This window comes from Phaenicophaeus curvirostris, chromosome 11 (assembly GCF_032191515.1).
Source record: "Phaenicophaeus curvirostris isolate KB17595 chromosome 11, BPBGC_Pcur_1.0, whole genome shotgun sequence".
Classification (NCBI taxonomy): Eukaryota; Metazoa; Chordata; class Aves; order Cuculiformes; family Cuculidae; genus Phaenicophaeus; species Phaenicophaeus curvirostris.
This window is the reverse complement of record NC_091402.1, coordinates 2,792,350-2,809,470: the sequence shown is the minus strand read 5'-3', so window position 1 is coordinate 2,809,470 and position 17,121 is coordinate 2,792,350. Positions and strand designations below refer to the sequence as shown.

The 17,121-nt window shown below is 45.4% G+C and overlaps 1 protein-coding gene across 2 annotated transcripts in view; it reads left to right on the top strand.

Annotated features, from left to right (window-relative positions):
* Positions 1-17,121, top strand: part of FBLN2 (fibulin 2) — a 115,492-nt gene that overhangs the window by 12,667 nt on the left and 85,704 nt on the right. Inside the window, exon 1 of one of the 2 annotated variants that reach the window (XM_069865652.1) lies at positions 10,433-10,573. The exons of the other annotated variant lie outside the window; for it this stretch is intronic. The gene's annotated coding sequence lies outside the window, so the exon portion shown is untranslated. Of the gene's footprint in view, positions 1-10,432; positions 10,574-17,121 lie in introns of those variants that run through there. 2 annotated transcript variants of the gene reach the window in all.

Sequence of the window (17,121 nt, the reverse complement as noted above, 5' to 3'; positions counted from 1 at the left end):
GTGCTGGGAGCTGCTTACCTCTCTATGAGCCTTCAACCTTATGGCCTCAAGTTGCACCAGGGAGGGTTTGGACTGGATATTAGAAATAATTTCTTTACTGAAAGACTGGTTAATCACTGGCAGAGGCTGCCCAGGGCAGTAGTGGAGTATCCATACCTGGAGGGGTTCAAAAATTGTGTAGCTGTGGCACTTTGGGACATGGTTTACTAGCCATGTTGGTATTGTTTGGATGGTTGGACTGGATGATCCTGGAGGTCTTTTCCAGCCTTAATGATTCTGTGACCTTGGGGCAACCATGATCTCAAGTGGCCTTGTGCTGCCCCAGGAGAGACAGGGCTGCGCCTGCTGCTCCCCTTCCTCCCCTTTCCCAGGGCTGAACTGCATGGAGGTGTTTTCTTTTGTAAGTTGTATACAGATCCCTAGTGGCACAAAGGACCTTGACTTCTAGTTATTCTGTTCCTTATCTCCTCTTAGATGTACCCACAGCCCATGTGTTTGGAGTAAGGCTCTGATGGAGTGATATGGTCTCATGCATTCACTTTTGTTTAGCTTTTCCCCTCATTCTCTTGCATTAGAAATCTGGATTTCCTTCCAGCTCATTGGCATAAAATTACCCTTTCCTTTTGCTGGAAGTGACAAGTTGCCTTTAAGGGGCCTGGGTTTAATAACCCAAGAGGTCCTATTCCGATTCCAAGCTTGTATAGAGCAGGAGCTAAAAGGAAGAGGCTTCTGAAAGGAGCTTTCCAAAAAGTGATACGTTTTCTCCTGCTTACATTATTGTGGTCTTTTTGCATGAAACCAAACTGTTGAAACAAACATGTCCCACTTAGATGTGAGGAAACTGCAGCTCACTTGCAGCCTGGATCTACTCCTTCTGCAGAAGACAGTTAGGGTGAGACTAGACCCTTGAATTTAACTTTTCATTCTTGTGTGTTACAAACCTAATACATTATTCATGAAAATTAAGCTTTGTTAATTACATCCTCTGTTTTGCTTTGAGAGAGGCATACGTTCCCATCTGACGTATTTGCTAATGAACTTTGTGGATTGAATCCAACATCAGGGAGAAGTTTAAGTGCTGTCACAGATCCACGCATGCAGCTCGCCCTGACTCCACTCTCCAGATGTGACCTCCAGGCTTCCCACACAGGGCCAGCTGTGGAAGTAAATGTTTGACCCGGAGATGTCACTGACGTTTATTGTTGGGTGCATCAGGGCCTGTGGCTTTCATCAGTGTGGTCTCATTTTTATGAATGAAGACAGGCAGCGACTGCAGGGCTGTCCAAACTGGTGCCAAGAATCCAATATTGTAGAGCCGTGGGTGGAGATGGGAGCATGAGAAGTGTTTGTGTGCCGGCGGTCCCACCATGGTACAGCTGTGTGTCCAGCCCCAGGCGTGAGGGACAGCCACGCTGCTGCTGAGATCGGGAAGTGCTCTGGGGAGCCTGGAGAGAAAAAGTCATGAAGAAATATGTCACACACTCCTCCTTGTGAAGCCGAGGTTGGGAAAGTGTCCCTTCTCACTTCAGGCTCTTCGCTGCCTACTTGGGTTGAATTTCATTTATTTATTTATTTATAGTTCCCCAGGATGAAACTCCTTTTAGTTCAATCCTGGTTTTTACTCTCGACTCCATTCTGTGACCAGGCCTTGAAGACAAGGAACTCATTTTTTTCCAGTGCCCACCAAACCTTTTAGTAGCTGCTAACCCCTTACACCTGTACATGTACAGTCAAGGAAGGATGTTAATGTTTTTTTTGTCTAGACTTCTGGTGGAGAGAGAGAGAAAGCAATTCCTGGGCATGGACACATGTCTTTTTGGAATTAGAAAATCTACCCAGCAAAGATCATATCCCCAGCAGAGCTGGCAGGAGGTTTCTTAGGGGTGTTCTTAATCCACCTCACTGCAAAGCCAGCCAGGTTAGCTCAAACCACCTTTGGTTTTGACTCAAATTAGCTGAGTCGGCACTAGCACAGTGAATGTTCTCTCTGTCCCTCCTGCCAGACGTGTGGTGGGGGACTACCAGCCAGCTGCTGGTCCTCAGCCAGCTCCTGCTGTAGCCACATCCAGGAGAGCCTGTCTGTGTCTTCCCCAGGCTGTATGTAATTGAGAGCTGAGCCATTTGTCCAGTATCAACTTAACCTCCTCTGTCAGACAGGATCAGCTGAAGATGTGCCCCTTGCACTCACTTTCATGCTGTCCTAAATCATTTCAGCTTGGCTATCCCCCAGTTCTTGGCTTGGGGCCCGTTAATGGTTCTTTCTGGGAAATTTCACAGTCACTGGTGCTCTGGGGCAGCCCTCCGGAGTGGGACCAGCCAAACTCCTCAGGGGTGTCTGCGTGGTTCTGGTAGAACAGCTGTTTTTCCCACAGAAGAACAAACCCATTCTTTCACCTGAGGATCTGTGAGCCATTTAGGGTGATAAGGGGTATCCATGCAAGGACAGAGATTCAACAGATGCCAATGAGATTCAAATTCTCTTTTAAATTACAAAGCAATTTGTCATCTGTGTTTCTGTGATGATTCCAATCAAAGTGTTTCATAGAAGCAACTTCTAGGACGTCTGGTTTTCTGTACTGTGTTCTGGAGGTTGGTTGTAAAAAAGAAAATGAAAATGGAAGGCAGAAAAATACTGTTTTGCTGTGTCATGAATATTTAGATAGGAGAAGAGACAGAATACATTTAAAACTCTGAAGTTCTCTGCAGCCTGAAACCTTCTCACAGGAGAACACCACTGTAAATACATGCCTGGAATGGGAAAAAACATCACTTCAGCAAATGATGATTTTTTTTTCTTTAAGAATTAAAACCAACTGTTTAGAAATGATTAATTACTGTAAGATGCGAGCGCTGTAAAGTTCCATCTCTTCACAGTAGTATTTCAAATGATTTAAAGTTGTTTGCTCAAGGTTTGCTTTTTCATGTCATTAAATGCCATGGATTTGTTCCAGCTGTCCTCCAGAAATGTATCACTCCTGATGGGTTTTGCATGGGAACAAGCTGCCAGATTTTCATTTGGATACCAAAGCCCAATTCAGTTTTATTTTTAATACAGTTTTACTTTGCAGAATGTATTACTGGCTTTTAATAGAGTTGGCAATGAAGTTGCTAGCAAGTCTACTGGGCAAAGTTATTGGACCTGGCTTGTGCCTTCTGCAGTCCCTTGAGGCTAGGGTCCAGTGTGGGCATCTCTGCTCATATCCAACCCCTCTGACCAGTACCAGGCTGTTTCTTCTGGTATCAGCTCTGCTGGTCCCTGTCTCCCAGTGCTGTTGCTGCCTCTGGGCAGGAGGTAGCAGCCCTCCCGTCTGCTGGCTGTGTGGCTCACATGAGCACTTCATAGAACCCTAGAATCACAGAATGGTTTGGGTTGGAAGGGACCTTATCGATCATCCAGTCCCAACCTCCCTGCCGTGGGCAGGGACGCCACTACCACACCACGCTTTCTAGTTTGCTTTAGGCAAGACCATGTGGGCTGAAGCCACTAATGGGACTATTGAAGATAATCCTGCTGGCTTTTGGGTTTGTCTCCTTCCTGAAGTGAATTAGGGAGGACTGTGAGAGTCTGAAGGGAGCTGGGCTGTGGCTGTAAGGAAAGACAGCTGAATGTTGGGATGGATAATAGTCACCATGGTCACACTAACAGCCTAATGAAGTCATTACTTAAGGAGAGCTTCTTTCTTGCTGAACTGCTGAGGCTTGCCCAGTGTCTCTGCCAGGTCTGTTGAGGCTTGTATTTATACTTAATCGATTTTCATAGCCAGAACATTTGGTAGCATGTCAGGTTTTCCTGTTCTAAACTAATCGGCATCATGCATGGAGCTCTATCATAGAATCAGTATAACTCTGTCTGATGATCTTGAAAAGCTAGGTATGATTAATGTATAAAATGTGGATGGCCACTTGGGAAAGATATATTGTATGAAGCAGGTTAACTGCATCCTGGGCTGCATCCAAAGCAGTGAGACCAGCAGAGCAAGGGAGGGGATTCTGCCCCTCTGCTTTGCTCTTCTAAGACCCACCTAGAGCCCTGTGTCCAGTTCTGGAGTCCTCAGCACAGGAAGAACATAGAGCTATCAGAGTCCAGTGGAGGCCACAGAGATGATCTGAGGGCTGGAGTACCTCCTGTACGAGGACAGCTTAAGAGAGTTGGGGTTGTTCAGCCTGGAGAAGAGAAGGCTCCAGGAAGACCTTAGAGCAGCTCCCAGGCCGGAAAGGAGCTTCAGGAAAGCTGGGGAGGGGCTCTGGATCAGGGAGTGCAGGGATAGGATGAGGGGGAACGGTTTTCAGCTGAAAGAGGGGAGATTGAGATAAGATCTTGCGAAGAAATGTTTTGCTGTGAGGGTGGGAAGGCCCTAGCCAAGGTTACTCAAGGAAGTGGTGGTTGCCCCATCCCTGGAGGGGTTCCAGGCCAGGTTGGATGGTGCTTGGAGCAACTTGATCCAGTGGGAGGTGTCCCTGCCCATAGCAGGGGTGGAACTGGTTGGGCTTTGAGGTCCCTTTCAGACCAAACCATTCTTTAGGCTGGACATTAGTAAAAAATTTTTCACAGAAAGGGTCATTGGGCACTGGAACAGGCTGCCCAGGGAGGGGGTTGAGTCCCCTTCCCTGGAGGGGTTTAAGGGACGGGTGGACGAGGTGCTAAGGGGCATGGTTTAGTGTTTGATAGGAATGGTTGGACTCGATGATCCGGTGGGTCTCTTCCAACCTGGTGATTCTATGATTATGATTCTGATTCAATTTTTCAGTTTTTGCAGTAGGAGAGGTTTTTGGATATATTAGTGTATACCAACCGGTTTCTTTTTTGATCACTGGCATCTTAGCTCATTTTATTTCAATGTAGGAGTAAAAGTGATGCACTCAACCTGTTTGCTCCGGCTAGAGAGACATTGTTACATTTTCATGTTCTTTTACACATCCTAAATTGTCAGGCACTTGCAGCACCTCGGGGCATAGTATACTACATCAGCACTCAGAGAAGAACACAAAAATCTTAATACAAATGAAGAGAGATTGCTTCTCATGTGCTCTGGCTGTTAGTGCCTGTGTTTTAGAAAAGCCCGCAAATTATTACAAATGCTTTCCACAGGATGTATCCCTCTGGATACACAAACAGCCACGCCAGGAACCAAATAGCATGTCGGAAAGCAGACTGCAATTTTTGTTTTGTTCTGAAGGCAAGCTGTAATTTGTCAGGGCACACTGCAGTTCATCTTACTGTGCGGATTCATTTATGCAGTTCACCATTTTGGAACTGAGGGCTGATCCCCCCAGTCACAGGACCATGGAATCACAGAGTGGTTTGTGTTGGAAGGGACTTTAAAGCCCATCCAGTTCCACCCCTGCCATGGGTAGGGACACCTCCCTCTGGATCAGGGGCTCCAAGCCCCATCCAATCTGGCCTTGAACATCTCCAGGGATGGGGCAGCCACCCCTGCTCTGGGCAACCTGGGCCAGGGCCTCCCCACCCTCACAGCAAAACATTTCTCCCCAAGATCTCATCTCAATCTCCCCTCTTGCAGCTCAAGACAATTCCCCCTCATCCTATCCCTGCACATCCTGATCCAGGGCCCCTTCCCTTCTCTCCTGGAGCCCCTTTCAGTACTGCTTATCATGAAGATGCAGCACATCTCCAGACTATGTGGTTTCACATGTTTAATTCTGATTTTTTTTTACATTTCTGTGGGTTGTGTTTGCTCATGCTGGATGTTGCATGATGCTGGGTAATGGGGTGCTCTAACCCACAACTGAGGTTCCAGGTGCTGTGGTCTGACTTTGTGCTGGAAAAAAACCACTGAAATGGGCGGTGAAGAGTTGTCAGGCAGCTATGCCTGTGCTTTAAGTAATCTGCAAGGGGTTTAAAATGAAATGTTTCCATTTCTTTTTAAGCTTGCTTTTCTAAAACTGACTTAAAGAGCCTGAGTAACGTCTGTCACCGGTCCATCCCTGTGCTTGAGCTCTGCCCTGGAGAGTTTAGAGCAAGGGAATTCGGTGTTGGATGAGGTGCAGAGGTGTTCACAGTGAGCCCATGGGCAGGACCAGAGCCAGCATCTGTATCATAGTGCTTGTCGCTTCTTCTAGTTGTTCTTCAACAGCCTTTTTCCTGATCGGTAAATTAAGAAGGTCTCATTTCCTCATAGCAAAGCTAAGTTAAAGAAATCACACCCTGTTTTCATCCTTATTCAATTAACAGTGATTATAAGTTGCGATGTGAGTGTAGTCCTTGTGACCTGCCTCCCCTCCCCTTCTTATTGACACTGATATTGGAACTATGGGAAAACCGAGACTGCTGGCAAAATGGGTGGAAAAATCCGATGTTTAATGTTTTGCTTGAACATTTTGTGGTTTCTCCTGAAATTCTTTGTCTGAAACAAAGGATGTTCTTTGTTCTTTTCTGAGGGATTTGGTTTTGATTTGAAAAAATCTGCACTGTCACTGTGGATTGCAGAAGTTTCTGCAGAAATGGCATAAATTCTCTTTAAAATCCTTTTATTTTAATTCTGAAAAAAAGGACAAACTGCAGAAAATTGCCTCTTTTGATAGTGAAAAATTGTTTTTTTGGCAGATTCTTACAAATGTATTCAGAATCAAAATGTTAATGATTTGAAAAAAATCTTGGAATAGAGTAATTTCACATGACCCCCTCTTGGAATCGCCTGAGTTTTGCATTCCTTGCTCCAGCGCAATTCCCACTGCAGAAATACTTCAAAAAACAAGATTATGGATTCTTGTAAAAATGTCATTCCTTGCTTTTCGGGTACTGCACTAAGTTGTGTTTATGTATCTTAATCTTATCCTGATTAATATGATCAAAATGAAGCTTTCATGGATTTGTTTGGAGTCTGGAAAAGATGTGAGCTGAACTGTGACCTAGACAGTCTCTGCCCTGCTGAACTTGCAGGCTGTGGGTGCCCGGGCTCTTCCAGCCAGATGCTGGTGTGCTCTCCTGTCCCCCGGCATCCCAGCTGGAGATCCACACCATCTACAAGCTTGAGGAGCAGCAGTGGGCACAGGAGATGGGCTGGAGGCAGAGCTGCAGCTGGGAAGGGGGCTGTGTTCAGCCTGGGCTGTGACAGAGGAGAGCAAAGGCGTGGGAGCAAGCAGGGAGGTGGTGGCGCATCCACGCGTGTACAGCACTGCCGAGTTCTAAGGGACTTTGGGGCATAAAAAATGCTGGCTTTGGGATGATGTGGGTGAAAGGACCTTATAGTGACACAGCCTAGTGGGTGTGGGAAGGGTTGTGGGTGTTATCTGCTGGGACTTCAATAAAGCCTTTGACACCATTTCTCACAGTGTTCTCCTGGAGAAGCTGGCTGCTTATGGCCTGCACAGACATGTTTCTGCTGGATAAGAAAATTGTGGGTCACGTGGTGACCCACAGTGTCCCCAGGGCTCCTTGTTGGGGCTGGTTCTGTTCAGTATTTTTATCCATGATCTGGACAAGGGGATTGAGTGTTCCCTCAGTCTGTTGGCAGGTGACCCCAAATTGTGCAGGAAGTCTCTGGAGAGGGACCAGGCCAGGATGGATCAATGGCCAAGGCCAGCCGTATGAGGTTCAACAAAGCCAGGTACTGGGTCCAGAACTTGGGACACAACAACCTCATGTAGCTCCAGGCTTGGGGAAGAGTGGCTGGAAAGCTGCCCAGAGGAAAAGGACCTGGGGTGCTGGTCGACAGTGGCTGAACATGAGCCAGCAGTGGCCAAGAGCATCTTGGCTTGGATCAGCCACAGTGTGGCCAGCAGGAGCAGGGAAGGGATTGTGCCCCTGGACTTGGTGCTGGTGAGGCCACATTTCGAATTCTGGGTTCAATTTTGTGCTCCTCACTGCAAGGGGGACATTGTGGGGCTGGAGCATTTCCAGAGAAAGCAACAGAGCTGGGGAAGGGTCTGGAGCCCACGAATTGTTTAGCCTGGAGAAGAGGAATCTGAGGGGAGATCTCATCACTCTCTGCAGTTCTCAGAAAGAAGGTTGTGGTGAGGCGGGTGCTGGGCTCTCATCGCAAGTAACAAGCGATAGGATGAGAAGAAATGGCCTCAAGTTGTGCCAGGGGAGGCATAGATTGGATCTCAGGAAACATTTCTTTCCTGACAGAGTGGTGAAGCCCTGGCAGAGGCTGCCTAGGGCAGTGGGGATGTCCCCATCCCTGGAGGGTCAAAAAAAGTGTGTGGCCATGGCACTGTGGGACATGGTTTAGCAAGCACAGTGGTGTTGGGCTGACACTTGGACTGGATGAGCTTAGGGATCTTTCCAACCTTAATGATTCCAAGATTCTGTGATTCTGGCCTGGCTTTTACTGCAATGTGGACTTGCACTGTTATGTAGCTGCTAGTTGTCACTTGGAGAGTGTTCTATTGTTATTTCAGAATAACTGAGAAACTTAATTGGCTGTTCATTAACTGCCTTAGAGAAAAATAAGATTTGATTAATCATCATTTCAGCAAATTATAGCTGTTCTGCAGGCTGATGAAGTTAAGCGATGAAGAGCTGGCGTTGTGCAGGGTGATATCTGCTCCACAGCCCTCACTGCCTGGCCCTGACCTGAGGGTCTGAGGTGCACACAAGTCAGGGGTCACCAGCCCAAACCAGGCATGGGGAGCACAGAGTCCCAAGTTAATGGGGTGAGGACCCTAGAGCACTGCCCAGGGTACAGGGGAGATGATGCCTGTGCCTGGAGGAGGTACAAGTTGCAGACAAGAACTTAGCCAGTGAGAGACGGCTGTTGGCTCTAATTCCTAACCTTTGAGATCACTTCACTTCCCTTTTGTTGCTTTTTTGTAAGCAATCATCGCTACAACTGATCCAGATCAAGTTTCTGAGCTGAGAAGTTGAATTCATCATTGAAGAATGTACATTTTTCTCTGAAATACTCCTATATAGTACATAATTTCAAGTTATACCTTGCACATGTGCTGATTTCAAACAGAACTGGGTTTAGTTAATTAGGCAACAGGGAAGATACAACTAGCACCTTTGCTTTACAATTAAGAACAACGCAGATGTGCGATGCAATCATTAGACATCCCACGCAAGGGATTTGCAGGTGATGCTTACGAGGCAATTTGAAAAGCAGGAAAGAATTGCATGAAATTGCTTTGCTGCCTTGCGGCCAAGAGTTAGTGTTCCCCCAAAGTCTTTCTGTTTTCTGCCATCTTTATGTCTCAGAGCCTTGCTTTTCCAAGATCTCTGACTTGCTTTCCCTTAATCTCTGTCAAGGGCCCTTTCTCAGCTGTTTGAAAGGTGCTCCCCACATCTGCCCAGGGCTGGCAGAGGGAGAAACTGCTTTGTCAAGTGGGGCTCATTCAGCCTCTGGGTGATTTGATTGAGCAGCGTTGGAGACATTGATAATGTTGACGTAAGGATTACGTGGAATTTTCTTCCAAGAGAGCTGGGGAGCAGCACAACCATTGATGGTTTGCACGTCACCCTTTTCAAGAACTAGGCATGGTGAAAAGCCTGCACCAGATTGGTGCCTGTTGTTAATCACCTGGATTTTGCTGTGTGGTGCTTGGGCCCTGATGGTGTTGTTGATGCTGGAGAGCAGGGGTGCCAGGACTTGAGGACTACTCTGCCCCTTCTTCTCGGTGCCTTCTCTGGTGGATGCTTGTTTGGCAGTGTCATAACGGGTTTAAATCAGAATTTAGGAAGAGGAGGATTATCCTTCCTCTCTGAAGTGTAGTCTTCTCATCATAAAGCATGATCATAGAATCATAGAATAGTTTGGGTTGGAAGGGACTTCAAAGTCCATCCAGTTCCACCCCCTCCCATGGGCAGGGACACCTCCCACTGGATCAAGTTGCTCAAAGCTCCAACCAACCTGGTCTTGAACACCTCCAGGGATGAGACATGATGATAATGGTAAACACAAAATGGGAACAGGCTAGTAAGAACAGAAGAATTGACGGAAGAAAGTTCATAGACACTTTTTTTTTGAGAAGTAAACTTTCTTCTGGTAGAAGAAACTGAGATTGTTTCTCGTGTATCTGATGGCAACACTGGAGAGGAATGGGAGTCTTTGTTGTCGAAGATCCTGAACTGGGTGTCGAGGCTCCACTGGGTCTCAAGGGGTCTCACTGGACCCCCTTGGTGGAGGGCCTTGATAATGTCCAGTGGCACCAGCGCTGTGGAGGTGGAGTAAAGAGAGCTGGCTCCATTTGGTGTAGGGACTGTAGTCCTCTCTGTGCCGGTCACCCTGACAAAAGGGAGACCTCAGTGGCCCATCCCAGGGTCTGGTAGGTGGGAATGAGAGGTTCAAGGGCCCCATTTGGGTGAGGAGGCAGCCCCAGAGCTGCCCTGCCTGTACCTGGGTCAGGCGGCTCCAGGCACGGCTTTGAAATGGGAAGCAGCTTCCTTAGGCATTGCAGGGGTGGGGGGGTAAAACGGGAATTAACCATATCATAGGCACATGGTACTTCCCTGCTCAGATTACACTGCAAAATCTGGGCAGTTCCTAAGATAGAGCTGGAAAAGGGGATTTGGGAGTGTGAGCAGCACTTGGAGCAGAGCACAGCTGACATGGCTGGGAACAAAAGGTGACGGAAAACCCACTGCTTCTACATTGCTGCACATCCACAGGTCAGCAGAAATCCTTCCTAACCGGACGCTTGTTGCAAATTTACTGGGAGAAGTGTAAAATAACTTTGTTTGAGTGCTGGCTTTGCTTTGTGCCTTGTGTTCTGGTAGTTGCAAAAAGTGTGCCTGGCTGCGTTTCTCTTTGAGTTTGTACTTTGTTTTCCAGATGTACTTTCTAACTGCTCATCTGACTTGAAATCTCATGTGAAATCTCTCCTGTTTGATGCAATTTAAAGGCTGAAGCAGATAGGGGCGGGTTGGCTTTGTTAGTTAAGGCATCTGAAGCTGTGTCTACCCTGCTCGTGGACAAAGCTTTTTGCAGGACGGATTGTTTTCCAAAATACTCCATCAGCAAGACGTGTGTGCTGAGAGTCAGATGCTTTGCTGTATTGTCCCCTCAGACGTGAGCTTCTTACAAAAACCCAATTATTTTTAATGCTGCTTCTGGCCTTTTGACTGGGAATCAAGAAAGCATTTTACCTCACATGCTGAAGTTAGGTTTGTTTTTGTTAATGTAAGTCAAGAAGCAGCAGTGATTCGGTGTGACAGGCTGAATGTGAGCCATATGAGCCGAGCTGCGCAAGCATAAAGGATGATTGTGCTGCAAAGTATCTCCAAGACATTTAGATTTTGACACACTTACCACTTCTCAAGTTGCGTTTCCCCCCTCCCCACCGCTCCTGCCCTTCCCCCGCCATCCAGGATCTGATGTGATGGAAAAATATATGCATTGTCTCTGGGAACAGTAATGCTCGGGCTAAAAATGCTTTACTTCTGCGAATTTTGTTGCAGCAGCGTGAGCGTTTCACAAAGGGACGATAACAATTGTGAACCCTTACATAGCCTTAAGTAACTACTTTATGGGCTGAAGTAGCTCATTTTTTAGATAATTCTTACCCCGTAGAGCGTGTAAGTGTCATCTCCTTCACTGTTTCACCAGCAGCTTTGAAACGCACCAGTATGTAGTAGTTTTCTGATTTAAGCAGTGCAACTTTAGCACTGCGCCACCGGAGCACGGCTCACACGCAGCTCCAAGCGTGTGTGACAAGAGTTGCATGTTCAGGAGGACTGGTTGTCCCCAGGAAGCCTGGAGAGCTTGGCAAAGTGCCACTGGGATCCCGCTCTTGGGTGGAGGATTTTATAGTGCCATTTTTTTCCTATTAAGCCCTATTGATTCCTTTTGTGCCTGCTGTATTATTTTTTTTTTAGACTTTTTTTTGTTTAAATCTGTGGTTTTTCTCTGTGAATGGCAAATGAAGGCTGGTTTCATGTTGACTCAAATGATACATACTCATAGCAGGATTTTATGGCCAGCCTTTTTATTTATTCAACATCTGCATGTCTTAGCATTTGGATGTAGAAAGGAAGAGCAAATGGGAGTTCATTTCTGGCTAGGGTTTCTTACCAATAAATGAAAGGGGGAGAGAGCTCTGTGTGTGTGAGTGTAATATATTAGTGTAACATCTATGAAATAAGACCTATTTTAATGGCTCTTAAACTTGAAGATTGAATTCTGTTCTCTTAGGCAGAATATCATGGAGCTACAACAGACACATACCAGGGTAAATGAGAACAGAATCTGGTTTTTTTCAGTGGATCTGTTTTAACCCATTGGCCCAGTCCAAACCTCCCCCTGAAGTTATTAGAAAGGACCCTGCTGACACTGATGGAACTGGGGATGAAGCCAGGCATTAAGATGGTCTGGATTGTGACATGCCTTTACTGTTCAATGTTGTATGTGAAATTTTTAAAGAAACAAACAAAAAAAAATACATTGGATACTATTTTTAAGGCAAAATCCAAGCAATATGCCTGTCATCGGGTTCCAAAGGATTCCTCGCTTTGCTTTAACAATGACCTATCCATTGAGTGGTCTTAATTTATGGAATGTTAAACTCTTTCTGGCATTACTATGCCCCTGCAGGAAGAACAGATGGTACTTTTGAATGAGTTTTTTGCTGTGGGATAAAATGTTTCAGGTCTTCAATGGATCATATCCATCTGTAAGAAAGGAATAGCATTTGTGTAAAATAAACAGCGTAGAGTCAAACAACTTAAAATCCTTCACTGGAGGAAAAACAGTGCCTCTGGGCTGAGAGGGAAGTACGCATTGGAAGGTAACATTGAAAGCTATCACTTAGTGTTTTTTTTAAAGGTGAATGTTAATTTAGGTTAAACATCCCAAATGGGAAATCTTACTTATTGGGGCTTGGAAGGCAGCGGTCAGGATATAACGCAGTCCATGTATACTGGTAGCAGTCTGTGGATCACAAGAGTATGTTGCATTGGCTACTTCTTCAAATTGTCTCCAGGCAATAAAGTTCTCTCTTGATTTATAGAGCCCTGGCTTTCTGAGAATAGTGTGGTAACAATGAAGACCCAGATCTGGACAGTCTTTATCATGTCAATGTAGAATGTAGCTAACAGTACAGACCTGAGTGGAATGTCTCCATCGTGACACACATCTTGGACCCTCCATGAAAGTTAGTCTTGCAAGTCAAACAGAGGAGTGGCAGGATTGTGAGAAGCTGTACCACTTTCCTTCTTCACTCTTCTAAATGACCAGGATCTGCTAGGATGGTGGAACCCATTACTTTTGACAGCTCTGCTGCAGTTCTTCCAGTGGGCCTCTTGGGGAATGATTGCCTTCTCCTCACTAGCCATCGCACTTTTGGTGAATGACTATACCTTTCAGTTTATCTCTCTATCTTACTATTTATAAATACTGTTCATATTCCTTGTAAGAATTCTGCTTTGCAAACAGGCTTTTCAGCTTTATCTACCTGAAAATAAGGTAATTAATCATGCAAGGTCCTTGCATGGTGCAAAAAGCCAAGCTCGTGTCTAGGGAGCAATCCATCCATCCTAATACCTAGATTATCAGTGATATTCATTCCCTCTGAAGTTCCACCTGCCTCTCCATTGACTGCAGAGGAAACTTCATTGATGAGGAAACTTCTAGAAAAGTGAAGTTAAGCAGGGGCTGTGATATTTACAGAATTTAGATTCATGGTCCTCTTTGTTCTGGTCTTTTCCTTTGAATAGCCAAGATCACTGTATCAGCAGCTTGCTTTTAAAAGCGAGCCTGCGAAGTTGTATTACCTTTATATTTTTGGAAATCTGGTGAAAATATTCCCTCTCCCGGCCTCCAAAACCAGTCAGCTGGGTGTGAACGTCTGACTGGGCTGCCAGAGTGTTTAAAATCATTCTGGGGTGAGGCAAGGTCTTGCCACAGGAAGGCTCTCTGCAGGTGCCTCTTTCTGCCGGACGGCTGCACCTTAGCCTGGCCGTGGGGGCTGCATTCGTGGAGGCACCAACAGAGGAATTTGAGAGTAGACTGGAAATTTTTTTATGTTTGTTTTAATAACAGAAGTCCTTGTGGTTTTGAGATAGTTTACCTTTTGCATCTTTCTCATCTTAATGGTTTCTGCCAGTCATGTGCAGACCATGCATAATGAGTGTGGAGGGGAGGGAGTATCAGCTCATTCTTCTGTTGTATTAATCATTTCTTTCTTGTTGCATAAATCATCTTTACAGTTGTAGGATATCTTCAGCTGGAGAATAAAATAACTTCTTCCCCTTCCAGGAGAGAAGTAACCAAAATGTATACGTGTTTTAATGTACCAAGACTCACACATCAACATCACCTTCTCCAATTCATAGACTCATGGAATGGTTTGGGTTGGAAGGGACCTCAAAGCCCATTCAGTTCCAACCCCTTGTAGAGACACCTCCTACTGGATCAGGCTGCCCAAGTCCCATCCAACCTGGCCTTGAACACCTCCAGGAATGGGGCAGCCACCACTGCTCTGGGCAACCTGGGCCAGGGCCTCCCCACCTGCACAGTACAGAAATACAGAATGATTTGGGTTGGAAAATCTTCTTGGAGGATTGTTCGTTGTAATGAAAAATAGGACTCCATTTACTGTTCAGTGATTGCGTTCAACAAGAACAAGATGCTGAAGGAGAAGACTTATTCTTGTTATTTAAATTATATGCACCTCTTTAAAGTAACATAAAAAATATTCAATCAGCTTTTTATGTTAGTGGGTGTGCCTGCGTGTATAAAACTCGATGCAGAAGTAGAGCTGGGTTCTCTCTCCAGGAGTACCTGTGCATGGCCTAATGTGAAAAGCAGTTTACATCAGGATTTTCATTTTCCCATAATCTTATACAAGAAGATGGGCCAGCTTACTTCTTTAGTGTGTGCGATAGATTCTGCCTTTTGCTCATAACATTTGGAGAAATTCTGGTTGGTTTCTTCACCGATAAGACCGGTTCTCTTCTGGGCAGCTCTTAAATGGCCATTTTATTAGATATCTTCAAAAACGTAGTATGTTCCCCATTAGAACAAACTCAAATTTTGTGGTATTTGGGTTTCTGGATTGCTGAGATTTCCGATTTTGATTGTTTGCCTTCAATTGCAAGTTATTGTGAGTTTGATTTTATTTGTTGATGATTAATAACTTAAAATAGTCAGGAGTATGGGTTGCATATTTACACAGCAGACCATAGGGGCTTCCTGTGGTAACAGAAAGTATAATGTACCATTTACAAAGCCAGCAAGACTTGATTTTCTAATGCCATTCTGGTTTGTAGGGTAAATACGGTGCAGAACCACAAATCGTTGTGGACACAAGAACTACACATGTTCATCTGAGGGCAGAAGTTGTCTAAAGGTATTTAGACATCTAGCAAACTGTCTGCGATCACCGTGTGTGTCAGTTTGAGATTTCATAGAATCACTAGACTGGAAAAGACCTCCGAGACTGTTAAGTCCAACCACTACACTGAAAAAAACAGGATATTGTCCTTCAGGTTAAGGTTACACCTTGGACAATTGAGGTCTGGTCCAAAGCTACTGAAGTCAGTGGAAGGAGTACAGGATCTGGGGTTCCATGTGGGCAGCACACAAGGGTTGTGCATCACCCTCACCTTCCTTAGAGGCCAAAAGCATGGCAGAGAGCACAAGAATATGTGTATTTATGTGTTTCTATATCTGTTTATGCTGAAACCTTTCAGAAATAATACTAATACTAATGCTTTTATAAGTTTCAAAGTATTAACACCAGTCAGTGCCTTCATTTTCTGATGGCCTCTAAATAGTTTTAAGTCTGTTTTACATAGGTTATAAATAAGTTTGCTTCCCAGAAGTGAACAGTTTTCATTACTGAAGAAACAAACCAGTCTTTCTCCAACATCTAATGTGATGCCTTCTTCTGAAACCATTATCTAGATTTTAATCTTCAGTCAGTATGGTAGAATTGATGGCCTTGGTATCCCCTGGAGGATCAATGGGGCACAAAGCACCATCAATCCAGGTCGTCTCTGGCAGAATGCTGAATCAGTCTGTCTGTACAGCTGGACATCTTCCTGGTCAGCAGCACATGTAGTTCATGTGATTGTGTGCTGCAGCAGGCAGAATGATAGAATCTTAGAGGGGTTTGGGTTGGAAGGGACCTTAAAGCACCCAGTTCCACCCCCTGCCATGGGCAGGGACATCTCCCACTGGATCAGGGGCTCCAAGCCCCATCCAACCTGGCCTTGAGCACCTCCAGGGATGGGGCAGCCACCACTGCGCTGGGCAACCTGGGCCAGGGCCTCCCCACCCTCCAGAGCCTCCAGGCTGAACAACTCCCAACTCTCTCAGGCTGTCCTCATAGCAATATAATACGAGTTCTCAGAAAGCTTGTGTGTGCTGGGTGCATAAGACCCTGACCTGCTTGTCCCATCACCTTAAGGGCTCACTGGCCACTGAGGAGCAAAACCTTCCTCAGCCTCGTGCCCAGCCAGGGAACTGCAGGACAGTCTGCTCTCCAAAACTGGGAGTCAGGCTGCAGCTCTCACCTTCTCTTACAGAACTCTTCATGGTCTTTGATGAGCAGTGAAAAAGAAACGCAGGGTGGGAGCTGGGTGGTGTTGGAAGGGTAACTTCCATTAGTTACATCTGGCATGATTGTTGTCTCCAAATGACAGACTCTGAGATGAAATAGCCGAGCAGGCATCTTTTTGGTATCCAACAAACCAAATTAATTCCATTATCTTTTATGGAAAGTTTGTTGAGGAGCAGTTTTGATTGATAGGTTACATCTGCAGCGCTGACTGATTAGCACCATGATGGATGTAGCTTAATTTACAGGGATTTGCTTTCATTCATGAGGAAAAATTGAAGGTTTCTTTCCAGCACATTTTTTTGCATTAAAAACTTCTCAAAGTGCTCAACAAATGGTAGGCTTTGATTTCCATTTGTTTAGTGCCTGCGGTAATTAACATTTCTGCAAGAACATTTTAACCAAATGTTCTAGTTTTTCCTCCATTAAAATAATAATTTTTTGCTTTAGCTGAAGAATTTAATTGGTGTGTATAATAATCCTGATAGGGGATTTCTTTTGTCACTGTATGAGAGGAAGCTGCTCCTGAGGAATGATCATTGATGCTTTTTCTGGGCTTCATTAATTTGTAATTGGCGATTTGCCTGGTGGTACATCCAGTTCTCTGACTACAGACAGGCTCTGTCTGCAGTCCGTTGTCTCATGGGGTGGGTGAGGAGA